The 15,581-nt window shown below is 39.3% G+C and overlaps 1 protein-coding gene across 5 annotated transcripts in view; it reads right to left on the reverse strand.

The window, feature by feature from the left end:
- LOC122563090 (AMP deaminase 2-like) overlaps window positions 1-15,581 on the reverse strand; it is a 179,357-nt gene that overhangs the window by 77,191 nt on the left and 86,585 nt on the right. Inside the window, exon 1 of one of the 5 annotated variants that reach the window (XM_043716507.1) lies at window positions 4,045-4,122. The exons of the other annotated variants lie outside the window; for them this stretch is intronic. The gene's annotated coding sequence lies outside the window, so the exon portion shown is untranslated. Of the gene's footprint in view, window positions 1-4,044; window positions 4,123-15,581 lie in introns of those variants that run through there. 5 annotated transcript variants of the gene reach the window in all.

The raw sequence follows: 15,581 nt of genomic DNA on the forward strand, positions 1-15,581 counted from the left end.
ACGATGCTCTCCACCGCATCTCCTCCACTTCCTGCTCCTCCGCCCTTGAGCCCCACCCCTCCAACCGCCACCAGGACAGAACCCCACTGGTCCTCACCCACCGCCCACCGACCTCCATATACATCGCATCATCCGCCATCATTTCCGCCACCTTCAAACGGACCCCACCACCAGGGATAGATTTCCCTCCCCTCCACTATCAGTGTTCCGAAAAGACCACTCCCTCCATGACTCCCTCGTCAGGTCCACCAACCCAATCTCCACTCCCGGCACCCTCCCCTGCAACCGCAAGAAATGCAAAACTTGCGCCCACACCTCCCCCCTTACTTCCCTCCAAGGCCCCAAGGGATACTTCCATATCTGCCACAAATTCACCTGCACCTCCACACACACCATTTATTGCATCCGCTGCACCCGACGTGGCCTCCTCTATATTGGGGAGACAGGCTGCCTACTTGCGGAACGTTTCAGAGAACATCTCTGGGACACCCGGACCAACCAACCCAACCACCCCGTGGCTCAACACTTCAACTCCCCATCCCACTCCACCAAGGACATGCAGGTGATTGTGGGAGCGGCACTCCGAAAGCTAGTGTGCTTCCAATTAAACCTGTTGGACTATAACCTAGTGTTGTGTGATTTTTAAACTTTGTACACCCCAGCCCAACACCGGCATCTCCAAATCAAAAGGGAAGAAATTGGACAGCTCTGGGGAAACTATGGAGAGTGAGACTAATTGGACAATTCTTTTAAAGAACAGCAAGAACGACTGTTTGCTTTGTTATATGCAATGGGTATTGATGTCCCTAAAAATCCATCATTATATCAAGCTTCTGAAGAATCTACATCCAAATAATCTACATCCAAGCACGGAGGATGTCACCTAGACAGGGGACGAAACGTTTGCAACAAAAATTTCCAGCTCGGCGAACAGAACCACAACAACGAGCACTCGAGCTACAAATCTTCTCCCAAACTTTGAACATCCAAATAATTTCAATTTTCCCAAATGATTCTAATTTACATTCCAATATTTTATTCTCCAGTGTAATTATTTCTTCATAAACACATTCTTTAATAATTGATTCCCTTCAACACGGCAGCCAACGTTTTGAACTGCATTTACCTGTGGATGCAACAGTAAGAAAAAGATGCTTTAAAGGATTGGAAGGCTGTATGCCAACAACAAAAAAGACAAAATGTTCTTCTGCTTTCTCTAACAGATCATCTGCCATTATCCTTCTGCAGTGGCACAATTCAGTGACTGCAGTCATTCATTATTTATCTGGGTAGCTATATTTAGCAGCCGAATTCAGACAGACCTTTAGCAAAGCTACATGTTTGAAATCCTGCTGTATTGAGACAAAGCATCAAAGCATCTGTCCAAGTTGAGTTACAACCATGAGTAGGAATAAGATACTTGAGTATGTAACTTTCCATGACAAAGCTACTACAAGTAATGGGCAGTTAGTCAAATGGGATCAAAATGGAAGAGTAGTTAAAATTGGTATTGAAGGCACTCTATTGGAATGGACATGGCATTTACAAAAAGGTCTGATGGTGTGAATGCAAAAATTAGCAACAGGTACTATTTAATTGCCATTCGAGAGATATGGCTACAGGATGACCAAGATTGGGAACTAAATATCCAAGGATATCCCCACATTTAGGAGGGATAAATCCAAGAGGAAAAGGAGCTGGGGTTGAATTCTTATAAAGAAATGACAATGATGCACTCATAGGAGAGGATCTTTGAATGGGCAAATCAAGAAGTAGAATCAAATTGGATGGGGCTAAGAAATAGCAAAGGAAGGAAACAATGGCGGGAGTTATATATAAAACAGTTGTTCCAAGGTTCTGCATGCAATAAACCATGAAATAAGTGATGCATTTTATTTTTAGAAGTTCAAAGGATGTAAGTGTCACTGGCCAGGCTATAAGTTATTGTCCAACTATAAATGCTGTGGAAAAAGTTGTGATGAACTGCCTTCTTGAACCTTGGGGACATCCACATACTGCTAAGATGATAGTTCCAGGATTTTGATCTAACAACAAAGGAATGATAATATAGCTCCAAAATAGGAAGTTGTGGGGCTTGGATGTGAACTTGCTGCTTCTGCTGCCTTTGTGCTTTTAGGAGATGGGGGTCACAGGTTTGGAAGCGCCATCAGTGGAGACTTGCTAACTTGAATTAGCTTTATTGTTACAGGTACTTAAAATGAGTACAGTGAAAAGTTTACACATCGCCACTTATATCGCCATCTTAGGTAAAAAGGTACCTAGGTACAGATTTTTCACCACAAGTTCTTAGGGAAAAATAAATTTGAAAAAGGAAGAAATTTAAAAAGTCCAGCATTACAGATCAAAGAATAAAATTACAAACTAGAGAAATAAAACGTTCAGAACTACAGTCCTTCCAACCCAGATCGAGGCTGGCACCTAGCTTCCAGACTGCGCCAGACTTCAAGGTTTGAGGGCAAGAAACCTCTCTGGAATAACCTCGAGGCCAAAGTCCACACCAAGCCAAAAGACTGCCATATGCCATCAAGAGATCACATCCTCGGCCAGGAGACCACTATGCTGTATCCGCACTAGGGCTGAGAGTCCGAATCCGCACTGAAGACAGGATGTTGCCCAAAAGAAAGGACAGAGAGATAAAATACAGAAAAAAAAAGTAAAAAAGAAAAAGAAACACCCAGAGTGGACAAGCTCCAGCTGAAGGGTCCTACCCCAACACCATCTTGAAAGAAAGTAGTTACTGAAGTACATTCTGTAGATAGTACATGCTGTTCCCACTACGGTGTTGAATGAAGTCAATGTTGAAGAGGGAGGTGGTCAAACAATCACTCATTGGTCTGAATGGTGTCAGGTTTTTTTTAAACACTGTTTAAATCCACTCGTCCAAGCCAGTGGATTCTAGAACATTTCTGATTTGTGCTTTGTAGATAGTGAACAGGCATTGAAGAGATAGTCCCTGCTTTCCTGACTCAGACCTGCGCTTTTATTGACATTATTTATAATGATCACACTCCTGTTAGCAGTCAGCTACCCAATTCAACTGCCAGTTCTGCAGTAAATGAATAACAACAGGAATGCGGCCAGGTTGATCAGATTGAATGTGAGGCGTTATGCAATCAGTAGTACTCCATTTTATATCTTATGTAACAACAGGTTGCTGCTTCGATCATGGTCAACACCAACATTATGATCTTAGTACAGAAAGAAAGACTACCATATAGTTCAAGAAATATTCACACTGCTTCCTATAAATTGTACCTCAAAATATCAATATAAACCATCACCAAACAGATTTTCAAATGATTTCATCTGTGAGGTGTACAAATGACTCAATATCAGGTCTCCCACATTCCCTGCTTTAAGAAGTTGTTGTAATAAAGAGCAAAAGATGTAGACTGATGTTGTTAAAACATAATCTGGAACTATTGTGGCCACTGAGAAATTAGCACTGGAAAAGGGCAAACTCATCCTTTCACCTGCACAAAGCATGTAAACCAGCAAGAAAACACATCTGATTCATACTTTCATAATAAACACTCTGTAAGGCATATTAAAAATACGAGACACTCAGAACCAATAACATTTATCTCCATTATCTCAGATGACCTTACATTAATAGATTTTGGCTAGTATAGCAACCAGATGTCTACTGTAATTACAAGAAAATTGTAAATATAAAAATAGAATGCAATTAAACCATAAACTAAATTAGTTTATCCTGCAGAAAACAGCAGAAGTTATGCCCATGGTCTCAAAGTATATTTAGTCACAGAAAAGGAAGCAAGTGGAAGAGACCATATGCACAAGTTGTTAATATGACAGATGTCAATTGATAACTGTCGTTGGTTTCTGTTCATTTTCTACATCAAATGCCTCATAGTACAAAATCGGAGGAGATTACAAAAGTTTTGATTTATAACATTTGTTCCTATTAAATAGTAGCTCCTCGTTTAACTTTTAAAAAAGTTATTTTGGAACTCAGATTTAATTTTCTGAGCTTGCAGCAAATGTTATCAATATCCGTACCTTGGTCTGGGAATTTGTAGTCCCTGGTCAACCAGAATATGAGCTATTGAGAGGTAGGCTGTCATCAGTTTATAAGGCAAGTGTATGTTCCAGAAGGAGAAAGTGAGGTCTGCAGACGCTGGAGATCAAAGCTGAAACTTTATTGCTGGAACAGCACAGCAGGTCAGGCAGCATCCAGGGAACAGAAGATTCGACGTTTCGGGCACATGCCCTTCTTCAGGAAGGGCATGTGCCCTTCCAGAAGGACCTCCGAATTTCAGAAAAGTATGCAATTTCGTTTTTGTGGGTAACCTGGTAGCATACTTGAATTAAATCCCAGGTTTTAACTTTGCATGGAAAAGCTGGAGAACCCTCAACTGCTGGAGGGCAGGCATACTAAAATGAAGATGTAAAATTACATTTTAGTGAGACAATCACAGAATTAAAAAAAGGCAGACAAAGCAGGGTGGAGTATGTGTGTGTGTGTGTGTGTGTGAGAGAGTGTGTGAGTGTATGAGAGAGAGAGAGAGAGAGAGAGAGAGAGGGAGAAGAGAGAGAGAGAGAGAGAGAGAGAGAGAGAAATCAGGCAAAGTTCTTTCAAATTTATCTGAACAATTGTGAAATATTTTTATGATAAAGCAGATAAATAATTTACTGAAAATTCCATTAAAATGACTAAAAATTGTTTTAAAGTAATCATTTCAAATGAGAAGCACTGCTGTAGTAATTTTGGCAACCAGACAGATCTTATAACTGTCAACACAACATACATCATCCAGGTACAGAATGTTCTCTATAAATTAACCACTGAATGAAATTCAGCTTTAGTTTTGTTCAATACATTTCATGTTTCAACATATAGCAGCTTTATCCTCATAAACAACAAGTCTTGTGATTCAGTGGGGATTATGTGGTCACCTGTAAAAGGTTGAGTGTAAGAACTTGGACGGATATAGATATCTTAATTGTGTATGCAAGTCACAGATATTTTCATTTTCATGCTTAGAAAGTTAACCCTCCTGACAATTGAATCACAAAATTTTCCAGTCTTATTAAAAATAAAATGTCCAAACTGCAAGACACCAAGGACAGCTGTGATGCAGATAGTAATCCAATACCATACACAATGTAAACGAAGAAGGATGACAACGCTTTCAAGGTCACTCTTACAAGATAAATTCTCAAAATGGAATGAGTGGCTTTAGACTACTAAATTAGACAAAAGATGCATTAATTCGTTAACATGGTTTTGTAAATAAAGCATTCAGATACAATGCCTGAACAGGTGGTGTAGAAAATTACTTCTGTATCTGCCAAATAAGAAACTAGATATACACGAGGGAAAGATTTGCTGAATTATGAGGAAAGAGCAGAAAAATGGGGGCTAACTGGATTGAGACTCTTAAAGAGCAAGCGCAAGTGAAATAGGCCAAATGCTCTCCGGTGTATTGTATTACACTTCAGAAAGTCTTTGCGGGAAGCAAAATATTCCCATTAATTTATCTCAAAAATGAGAATTGGTATATTTTTTAGACTGATTCTCAAACTTGTCAGTTCCTTGTACTTTTGCATGCTCAATACATCCCAATGCTGACTTTGTATCATGAACCTCCCACCTAAATTCCAATTGATTATTCTACTAAACCACAGAGTAAGGTTGTCAAATACATCATCACCCAACCTCTTCCTACCTATCAAACAAACAATTTGGGATATTTTTCCAGTTTTCTTAAAATTTCCATTTACACTTTCTCAAGCAGAGACTCCCAAATCTCCACTGCATCTGGAAAGAATACCACTCATTGGCTTAACCTAATCCAGACAAACAGTTTCATTCCCTGGCGAGAGAGTGTTTTACCAATACAGCCAATTTGAGTTACCAAGCTACAGTATGTTCCAACAAGCACAGATAATATTTCAAAAGTATGGAACAAATACTGTAACCAATACAGTCCAGCAACTTGATCACTTTCTGTAGAAATAGAATATGTTGCCCTGACCCTTAATGAGAAGTCACAACCAAGATCGGGATGGAAAAAATTTGCAATTATTAAATATAGCATATTACCCCACATTTTAGAATCTTGATTTAGTATGCAATGAATAAAATATTCAGTGTCATAATAATTATTTACAACTACTTTGGAGAAACAATGTAAAATTGACAATCATTTCATTTTCTGACAAGATTGAGGCTGAAAATTAGAAGAATTCTCAGCCTGAAAACATGTTTGGATAATAAGCCACCTGTTCCATTTTACTGACTACTCCCCATATCAAACTGCACATATGATGAGAAATTTTGAAATAGTACTCCGATTTCAGCAGTCATTTGCAGAGTCTGACAGGATCCTGACTACAATTTAATCAATTGCTGAGTATTCAGCCAATAACATTTGGTTTATAGCTCCTTGTATCAAGTCATTGTTTAGTGTGAGAGGTCTAACAGCTAATTTTAAAATATGAACTATAATCACACCATAGTGAATAGTTCAAGCCCACAATAATGATGATAAACTTAGTACTTGATGACCAATTTCAAGAATAAAGTTAACAATTCCTAAAAATATCAGGTCTGTTGAAGGGAAGAAGATACAGCCCAAGATTGGAAATTAATCAATTTTGATACAAATAAATTACAAATAGATTGTAACCACAAGTAAATGACTGTAAACTGTTGACATATAACCCTGTGATGTTAAAACATGAAACTACTTCCACAAAAAATCCTTACACAGAACAGAAAAATGGCAAAGCATTTCAGTGGCAGGACTCCTACAAATTTTCCCGTTCCTTCAGTTCTTTCTCTTCTTCACAGGAGATACAGAGTGATTGGTTCACCAACTATAAAAACATACCAGCTTATTGGTTAAAAGTAACTTTTGTATTATTCACTCATGGGACAAGAGAGTCATTGGCTGGCCAGCATATATTGTCCCTCCCTAGTGGTCGTGGAGGTGGTGGTGAGCTACTTCTAGTAGCTCTACTGTCTGCACGCAAGTTGACACACAATGTCCTCAGGGGCAAGGTTCCAGAATGTTAACCCAGCGGTAGTAAAGGAATGGTGACGTATTTCCAACTCAAGATGGTGAGTGGTTTGAAGAGAAACTTGCAGGTGGTAGTGCTCCCAAGTGTCTACTGCCTTTCTCCTCTAGATGGACTTGGTTATGGGTTTGGAAGGTGCTGTCTAAGCAGCCTTCATAAATTTCTGTTGTGCATCTTGTAATAGTGCACATTGCTGCTACTGGGCATTGGTATTGGAGAGAATGGATGCTTGTGGATGTGTTGGTAATCAGGCTTCTTTGTTTATGGTACTGTCAAGGCTGAATATAGTTGTAGCTGCACTTACCCAGGCAAATGGAGGCATTCCATCACATTCCTGACTTCTGGAGAATCAAGAGAGGAGTGGAGTATCCTCAGTATTCTTAGTTTTTGACCTGCTCTTGGAGCCACTGTATTTATATAGTGAGTCCAGTTGAATTTCTTGTCAACTCAACTGGATGTTGACAGTAGGGGATTCAGTGATAGTAACACTATTGAATGTCAAGGGACAGTGATTAGATTATTTCTCTTTGGAAATGGTCATTGCCCGACATTTGTGAGCTGTGAATGTTAGTTGTCACTTATCAGCCCAAGCCTGGGTATTGTCCAGATCTTGTTGCATTTGAAAATGGACTGCTTCACTAACTGAGTTATAACTAATGCAGGACATTATGCAATCATTGGTGAACATCTCCATTTCTGACCTTATGATGGAGTGCAAGTCATTGAAGAAGCAGCTGAAGATGGTTGGGCCTCAGACACGACCCTAAGGAATTCCTGTAGAGATGTCCTGGAGCTGAGATGACCGACCTCCAACAACCAAGACCAAGTTCCTACATGTCAGGTATGACTCTAACCAGATGTTTTGCTCCCTGATACCCATTGATTCAATTTTGCAAGGGCTCCTTGATGTCATACTTGGTCAATTGCAGCTTTGACGTCAAGTGCTGTCACTCTCACCTCAGTAATTCAGCCCTTCTGTCCATGTTTGAACAAAGACTGTAATGATATCAGGAGCCGAGTAGCCCTGGTGGAACCCAAACTAGGTGCGACTGAGCAAATTATTGCCGAGCAGGTGTTGCTTGTTAACACAGTTGATGACACCTACCATCACTCTACTTATAATTAAGAGTAGACCGATGGGGCGGTAATTGACCGGGTTGGATTTGTCCTGCTTTGTGTGTACGGAACATGCTTGGGCAAGTGTTCAACATTGTCACAGAGATGCTAGTGTTGTAACTGTACTTGAACAGCTCGGCTATAACATTTGTAGTATCCATAATTCCCAACTGTTTTTTGATATCACATGAAGTGATTCAAGTCGGCTGAAGAACAGTGTCAATGATGTTCAGGATCACTGGTGGATCATCCACTTGGCACTTCTGGCTGAAGATTGCTGTGAATGCTTCAGCCTTATCTTTGATGTTTTGGGCATGGGAATATTTGCAGCCTCCTCCTCCAGTGAGAGTTGTTTAATTATACACCACCATTCATGACTAGTTGCGACAGGAATGCAGAGTTTAGTTGTTTGTGGGGTTGCTGAGGTGCCTAGATCAATGCCAAATGATCTATCCAGTTCCATTTTTTTGTTCAGACTTTGCACAATTGATACAATGGAGTAGCTTGCTGGGCCATTTCAGAAGGCATTTGAGAGTCAACCATATTGCTGTGACCCTGAAGTCACATGTAGGCCAGACTAGTGAGGATAGCAGATTTCCTTCCATGAAGGACATTAATAAGCCAGACAGATTTTTCTCACAGTTGACAATGATTTCATGGTCATCAGTAGACTCTTAAGAGTCATAAAGATGTACAGCATGGGTACAGCACGGAAACAGACACTTCGATCCAACCTGTCCATGCCGACCAGATATCCCAACCCAATCTAGTCCTACCTGCCAGCAACCGGCCCACATCCCTCCAAACCCTTCCTATTCATATACCCACCCAGGTGCCTTTTAAATAATGCAATTGTACCAGCCTCCACCACTTCCTCTGGTAGCTCATTTCACACACGTACCACCCTCAGCATCTAAAGGTTCACCGTAGGTCTCTTTTATATCTTTCCTCCCTCACCCTAGACCTATGCCCTCTAGTTCTCGACTCCCCCACCCCAGAGAAAAGACTTTGTTTGTTTATTTATCCTATCCATGCCCCTCATGATTTTATAAACCTCTATAAGGTCACCCGTCAGCCTCCGACGCTCCAGGATAAACAGCTCTAGCCTATTCAACCTCTCCCTGTAGCTCAAATCCTCCAACCCAGGCAACATCCTTATAAAGCTAAATTCAAATTTCACCATCTGCCATAGCAGGATTTTAACAAGGCCCCCAGAACATTAGCAGAGTTTCTGGATTAATAGACTCAGTTGAATTATCACAAGACCCTTACAACAACAGGTGGGAGTAAATAAACTGGCTTTATTCAAGCTTTGGGTATTTTACTGAAGAGAGAAAGAACAATAGAGACACCATCTGCCTTTTCAGCTCTCTAAATGCTTCTGCCAGTATTGTTTATACATCACAGGCTGTCAACTACCCAGGAACCAATCAAATAGTTATTGTCAAGCTGACGGCCTATTGGAATTCACAACTCCACACAACAATCAGGAATCCAGTAGCTAATGAATCTCACCTTGTACTTGGACACTGGAGTAAGAACACCACCTCTTACACCTTTCCCCCACTATTAGCAAAGCAACAGTACAAACACAACCCACAATGAGTTTCAGTAGAGCAACAATTTGCTCATTTTTTTTTGTTGTAAAACACTGTCCATTATCCAGTGCGGTCCACAATCAAAGTAAAATTAAAAAGATACTAGCAAGTTTTGAGAAGATTTGTAGCTCAGGTTAAGGTTCCAGATGTAGGTTTGCTCGCTGAGCTGGAAGGTTAGTTTTCAGACATTTCATCACCACACTAGGTAACATCATCAGTAAGCCTCTGGATGAAGCACTGATGACATGGCCCACTTTCTATTCGTATGTTTAGGTTTCCTTGGGTTGGTGATATCATTTCTTGTGGGATGTCATACCCCTGTTTTTTTTTTCTCAGGGATGGTAAATGGGATCCAAGTGAGTTCCGGTTGGAATGCCATGCTTCTAGGAATTCTCATGTGCGTCTCTGATTGCTTGTCCTTGGATGGATGGGTTGTCCTTCCTCATCTGTATGTAAGGGTATTAGTGAGCGTGGGTCATGTCTTTTCGTGGCTAATTGATGTTCATGTATCCTGGTGGCTAGTTTTCTGCCTGTTTGTCCAATGTAGTGTTTGTCATAGTTCTTGCAAGGCACTTTGTAAATGACATTACTTTTGCTTGTTGTCTGTATAGGGTCTTTCAAGTTCATTAGCTGCTGTTTTAGTGTGGTGGTAGGTTTGTGGGCTACCATGATGCCAAGAGGTCTAAGTAGTCTGGCAGTCATTTCCAAGATGTCTTTGACGTAGGGGAGAGTGGCTAGGGTTTTTTTTTTAAGATTGTCGTCAAGCTTGTGGACCTATGCCTTACCACCCACTTTACCTTCAACACCAAAATCTACAGACAAACCAATGGAACACCCATGGGATCTCCAATATCAGGGTTCTCAGCAGAGCAGTAATACAGAGACTTGAACAAACAGCTCTGCCAACCATCCAACCCAGACTTTGGATCCACTATGTGGATGACACCTTTGTCATCACTAAATGAAACAAATTAGAGTAAACCTTCAAGACCATCAATAATACCCTTACTGGCACAAAATTCACTAAAGAGGAGGAAAGCAACAACAAACTGCCATTCCTCAATGTCACAGTAGAATGAACAGCCAGTGGGGAACTTTAAACCAGCATCTACAGGAAAACAACACATACTGACCAAATAATGAACTACAGAAGCAATCATCCCAACATCCACAAATGAAGCCGCATTATAACATTATTTCAATTAGTCACCACACACTGCAGCACAAAGGAACTATGTAGAGCAGAGGAAAATTACCAATACAGTGTATTCAAAAAGAACAGGTACCCAATAAACACAGTCCTCCGATTTCTCAGCGACAAACCCCAACAAGCAGACAAAAACATGTCCAGAAAACCTAGCCACTCTCCCAAAGTCAAAGGCATCTCAGAAATGACTGCCGGACTACTTGGACCTCTTGGCATCATGATAGCCCACAAACCTACTACCGCACTAAAATAGCAGCTCGTGAACTTGAAACACCCTGTGCACAGACAACAAACAAAACTAATGTCATTTACAAAATACCTTGCAAGAACTGTAACAAACACTACATTGTACAAACAGGCAGAAAACTAGCCACCAGGATAGATGAACATCAATTAGCCAAGAAAAGACTTGATCCACGCTCACTAATATCCTTACATACAGAAGAGGCAGGACACCACTTCGATTGAGACAACCCACCCATCCTAGGACAAGCTAAACAGAGACACGCATGAGAATTCCTAGAAGCATGACATTCCAACCGGAACTCTTTCAACAAACACACTGACTTGGATCCCATTTACCATCCCTGAGAAAAGAAAACAGGGTATGACGTCCCACAAGAAATGATATCACCAACGCAAGGAAACCTAAACACAAAAGTAGAAAGTGGGCCATGCCATCAGTGCTTCATCCGGAGGCTTACTGATGATGTTACCTAGTATGGTGACGAAACGTCTGAATACGAACCCTCCAGTTCAGCGAGCAAACTTACATCAATTAAATGATACTGTCTTTACAACATAAGCGTAAAAACTTAGAACAGTCAGATTCCTGGATTTCACTGTGCTTTTCATATCTATTATGAAAATATATTATGCAGAAGAAATTAATAAATTTAAATGCTGTCTATTGTTTGATAAAATATTTGAGTAAATTGAGATGGTAAAATTGTAATGATCAGCTTAGAACCATAATCTAACTGACTGGTTAATATTGCAATTTTACTTAAGACAAAAAGTTATCCCCAAATTGGAAGAAAATTGATGTAACTAACAAATATTGCTAAACAGGAAAACCACTCTCAGGATTGCTGGACATTTTACATCATGTATTGAGGTATACTTTGATGTAATGAAATAACCTAACATGACTCAAGGTATGTACTGCACTAAATATGTGATAGTAAGCTTAAAAATGAAGTCAGAGAACGTGAAATTTGACTGTAATATTGGCTGAATTCAAAATGATGGATTGCAATTTCAATGGAACAAATTCTAAAGCAGTCGTAAAACTAATGTGTATGCTCTACAACTTTATTAATTTTTTCATTATTCAATATCTGAACAGGCACCAAGAGGTACAGTTTCTTGTGTAGAAGTAGTCCTCAAAAATATCTATTTGCTTTATATGAGCCCAATGAATGCTGGCATTGCTATCATTCAAATAGTAAAAAGCAGGGGAGAAAAGTGAAGAAAATGAAATGATGCTAAAAGATGAAGGTCATTAAAACCATTTTAGTTAATCCATCAAGAGGGATCAATGACCAGGCGCATAGATATAAGGCAAGGGGCAGAAGAGGAGATGTGAGGGAAGAAGTTTTTCACCCGGATGGTGGTGGGAACCTGGAACTTCATGCGCTTTAAGGGCATTAGAGGCAGAAATCGTCTTATCATTTAAGATGTATTTAACTGTGCACTCACGAAGTCAAGGAAATTGGCCAAATGCAGGAAAATGGAATTAGAATAATTAGGTGGTGGTTTTTGATTGGCATAGATGCAATTGGCTGATGAACCTTTTTGTGCGTCAATCTCAATGACTATAAGCATCCTAAAATTTGCCGAATCATGTTTTTACAGTCCGCTTTTTACGAAGGAGTCCATTCAAAGTCCTAATCACTCTCTACAAGAGGAGCTACTTTCCAGTGTATTTCCTAAAGCCGCAATTTCGTTTGAACCCAGTGCCCTGTTTTTGTTTGGTCACGATATGAAGTGATATTTCACATTGTGTTTTGATACAGATTATTTTTAAGATGTGTATTAGCAGCCCTGCGATTAATTTCTTCTTTTCACATCAAGGTTGACAACAAAAAAGAAATATTTGAGGATTTAAGCATTCAAACAATTTGCAATTAAATTCAACTTTGCAACAGGAACCAGTCCTAAAAATCATCTGTTGACAATTTCTTGACAGTGTCGGTACCTTCTCAAGCATATATTCTATTGTTATGCAGTTCAATATTCTTTTATTGTTGCTCTGCATTTGTCGGATATATTGTTTAGCAAAAACTATCAAGATCTGTGTCTTTATTCTTGATCACTACCAACACAATTCTTATGAGTAGTGAAGACTAAAAGAATTACTTCTTTTTTCATCATAATTTTATACTTGCCTTGTATTAATTTTGCTTTCTCGCTTCACAATGAGTTACTTCCTTCAACTTTTGCTGCTCTGAGTTTGGTTTTATCAGCAATGCCCATCAGATGACCATCATAGGTGAATTTCTGAAGAGCACTGTGACTAGTATGCCCACTTGACAAGATTGGTCTATGATTCGAAACATTTTAAAAATGAACAGTGTATGGAAAGCAGACAGCTGTTTTTTTTAAAAACATTTTATTCAACAGGAGCAGAAACATTACAAAGATGCTTTAAATATCACCCATCAGACTACTGAGCATGGAGGCATAGCTCTAATCACCCTGTGTTCAGAGTAATCCCCAAAATCGGGGAGAACGCTGGTAAGTGGAGCTGAAATGCGCATCAGCCATGATTGAATGGCGGAGTGGACTCGATGGGCTGAATGGCCTTACTTCCACTCCTATGTCTTATGGTCTTATGGTCTAAATACCACTTCTATTTTCTCTATAGATCAGTTACATTCTAGAGTTTGAGAGATATCATCATTAGACTAAGAATAGCTACCAGTGCTGGTGGGCTAGAAGAAATTAAATTAGCACTGAAAACATAGGTTAGTAATATCTAGTTCATGAACTAAGAACAGTAATCTCAAAACTTACAACCATAATTTGATAAAAGTATGATTTTTGAAAGTGTTCAACTGAGAGAGAGAGAGGGAGTCATAGGCTCATACAGCATAGAAACAGACCCTTCGAATGAACTCATCCATGCCAATCAATCAGACGTCCCAACCTGACGGAGTCCCACTTGTCAGCATTTAGCCCCCTAAGCCCTTCTTTATTTATATACCCCTCCAGATACCTTTTAAATATTGTAATTGTACTAGCCTCCAACATTTCCTCTGACAGCTCGTTCCACACACACACACACCACCCTCTGCGTGAAAAAGTTATCCTTCTGGTCCTTTTTAAATCTTTCCTCTCACCTTAAATCTATGCCTTCACCCTTGGAAAAAGAACTTGGCTATTCACCCTGTCCACACCCCTCATGACTTTATAAACCTCAGATGGTCCAGGGGAAAAAAGCACCAGCCTATTCAGCATCTCCTTATAACGCAAACCTTCCAGTCCTGGCAACATCCTTGTAACTCTTTACTGCATCCTCTTAAGTTTAACAAGATTCTTCATTTAGAATACTCTGTACAATTTTGGTTGCCATTCTCTCTGGAGTGTCTTTAAGCGAATCGGCACTGAGATTCGCAGATGATGACAGAAATAGCAAGCTGTGATCTACTTTATATAACTTGACCTGAACACTGTATTCACATAGCACAAAACACAGCTAAAGTGAATTTTAAAATAATTGTTGCCACAATACAAAGGAAGTAAGAGAATGTCTTCCAAGATTATTGCACTTAAATGACCCAGAACTGAGTCCGGTGCATAAAATGGAAATCACGAGCAAATTTGTACCAAAAAGCAAAATTCTTGGGTAACTGTTTCAGTAAGAGTTTGCCACAAAATAACCTATAATTGAATGGAATGTGACAAGTATAAAAAAAATTTACAACAATCTAAATCAAGTTCTCCTGAACACAACCAAATACCAGGATTATTTTTTTGAAACAATTGAAATGTGACATTTTTGGACTTATTCTGATAAATGCAAGACACAAAACCATGAAATCTGTCTCTCTTTTCAGAAGCATTCAATAAAAAGATATATTTGCACTGATTTTGAATAAATATCAATATTCCAAGTTGAACTTCACAGTGGAATCTCACTTTTCATAATCTAAGAATAAAAAAAATCAGGCCAAAACCAAATTAAATCAATCATTGTGTGTTGGTATCAATCACATACCATGATCCTTTAGGAGGCTGAATTAATTTGAAGATTCATATTTAAACATTGACACAAGTGTAATTGTACAATACCTCAGTAATCTGAATTAATGTGGCAGTCACACAAATTCAAGTGTCATCTATTGAACTGAGCCCCACATTTTTGCATTAGTTAGTTTCCACCTACTCAACTTGATGTAACTTATGAGTTGACCACACTTTGAACTGCATACAATATAAAAACCATGTTCATGTGAAGTGGGATGAGAAAGCCATGGTAAATTGGAGCAAGGCACAATGACAAAATTCAATTCCTACCTTAAAAGTTATAAATTCTGTTTGTATTTTACATGCACCAATTTGTTTTATATATTTTTAGTTGATTGAAG

Source organism: Chiloscyllium plagiosum, chromosome 26, assembly GCF_004010195.1.
Source record: "Chiloscyllium plagiosum isolate BGI_BamShark_2017 chromosome 26, ASM401019v2, whole genome shotgun sequence".
NCBI classification, from domain to species: Eukaryota; Metazoa; Chordata; class Chondrichthyes; order Orectolobiformes; family Hemiscylliidae; genus Chiloscyllium; species Chiloscyllium plagiosum.